The sequence below is a fragment of the Mus pahari genome, chromosome 8 (assembly GCF_900095145.1).
Source record: "Mus pahari chromosome 8, PAHARI_EIJ_v1.1, whole genome shotgun sequence".
Lineage (NCBI taxonomy): Eukaryota > Metazoa > Chordata > Mammalia > Rodentia > Muridae > Mus > Mus pahari.
Window position 1 is genome coordinate 47,118,806 of NC_034597.1, and position 2,041 is coordinate 47,120,846.

Below are 2,041 nucleotides of genomic sequence, written 5' to 3' on the forward strand. Positions count from 1 at the left end.
GGTGAGCTTTTAGGGTGTTGCTGTCCTGGTTCCTGCTTTTATAGCTCCAACGTGGGAGAAAGGCCAGGCTGGGAACCACAGATCTGTCTTGGTCAAGCCTTATTTTCCTTATCAGAAATTCTCATGACTCTGCCCACTGGTGGTGTTGAGTCTGTGGCTAGGTCTTGACACTCTTGGATCCCACGATGACATGGTAACTGCATCCTTCAAAGTGGCTCCCAGGAAGCAGGACAGCAACACAAAGGGAGGGGAACCTTGATCAGGGATCATGGAACTGTTATTCTAAGCATCCAGGTATTATTGTCAGCCTTGAGACCCATGCTGCATATGCGTGAAGTCTCACATCTGTTGCTGAAGCACAAACACAGGCATCTGTAATGTATGAGCATATGGGGGAGAGGAAGTACATTTTATTTTTTTAAAAACTGGTGGTGGGCTAATTTAGCCTGAGGGCCATTGTTTGTGTTGACCGGTGCTAGGGCACCTCATCTTTATTCAAATAAGTAGGAAATGATCGAATGTGGCTGAGAGGGATGAAGGTGTGGGGAGAGAGTATTGAATACAAAGCATGTGTGGCATGACCAAGACCTTAATTAAGTCAGTGGTTCTAAATAGTCTGTCCTTTTACTACAGTTATTAAATGGAGCCATTGTGGTGCCAATATGGCCACTCCTGGACATATTATGGTGATCCCAGCCACAAAATAAATTCATTGCTACTTTATAACTTTACTATTGCTATGGGTATGATTTTAACAGGAAATTTGTAATATGCAGGATATCTGATATTTGACCTCTAAAGGGGTCATGACCCGCAGGTTGAGAACAGCTGCTTTAAGTATATGTCTTGATTTAATCATACGAATAGTCTCTTTGTTAGACATTGTAATTCATATTGAGGGAGGATTCTATGGAATTTCAGAATATCACAGAATAGAAGATCTTGGGTATCTGCAATGCAACACAAGGCTTTGGGGCATTAAGTATTTATAGTCACAAATCCTAAGAGTGCACAGTGGTTGGCTCATTGTGTTTAAGTACTCAAGAACAGAGTCGAAGAAGGTGATTGTTTGGACATTATTTGTGGTTCAAAATGAGAATGAAAATTTTTCTACAGATAAAACCAATTTATTGTGATGAAATTTCAAAGAAAAAGATATTATACAGCTAGAGTAATGTAGTAACCCACACAAACACTTGTTCAGACTCAAAGACTGCATCTCAATGAACCATATAATTGGACTTGATGTTCTAGAATCATGAAGCTTTGAAGAAAAATTCTAGGTTTGGTAAAAGGAGGCATTAACTATCTTATGAAGCCAGACATGGACCAGACAACTCAGGTCTTTTTGCATGACCGAGATGGGCTGCCCTTGAGGAGAGTTCTGGCTCCAACTTTATTCTGCATTTCCTTCCTTTGCTTCCTCAGAGATAAAAGGGGCTGTCTGAGCACAGCAATAAGAATTAGAAAAGAGTAAATTAAGGGTCTTTTTATTACTGAGCATTGAAACTGACCTGATAATACTTTGTAAAGACCCCAAATTATTCTGTGTAGTCCCAGTTACGGGACAGACCTTGAGACGGTCTATACACAGTGCTCCAAATAAACATTCTCATTTTGCAGCTTATGAATTAAGAGGTAGGCCAGACATAGTTATCAATTGGCCTCATCCCCATACTGGTTGCGTGATTCAGGAAGTGGCATTATGCCAGGAACTAGTGAAAAACTTCACAACTGTCTCTTTCTACCAAAAAGTAAACCAGGTCCTTGGTATACATGAAGTTATCCAGGAGTCAGTGCAAATAACACATTATTCAACAATACAAATGAGGACAGGCCTGCTACATCCCCATCAGGATATCTACTTGCTTCTTGGAGAACTACAGTGGATTAATGTAAACTCAACTGGGTAGTGAGTCCAGCACAAGTTGATCTTGATGTGGTTTTATTGTTCCTGGAAATGACACATCTGTTTTACCTATCAATGTGCAGAATGCATCAGCATGCACCATCAGGGGCAATAACATCTATTGCAGGGACC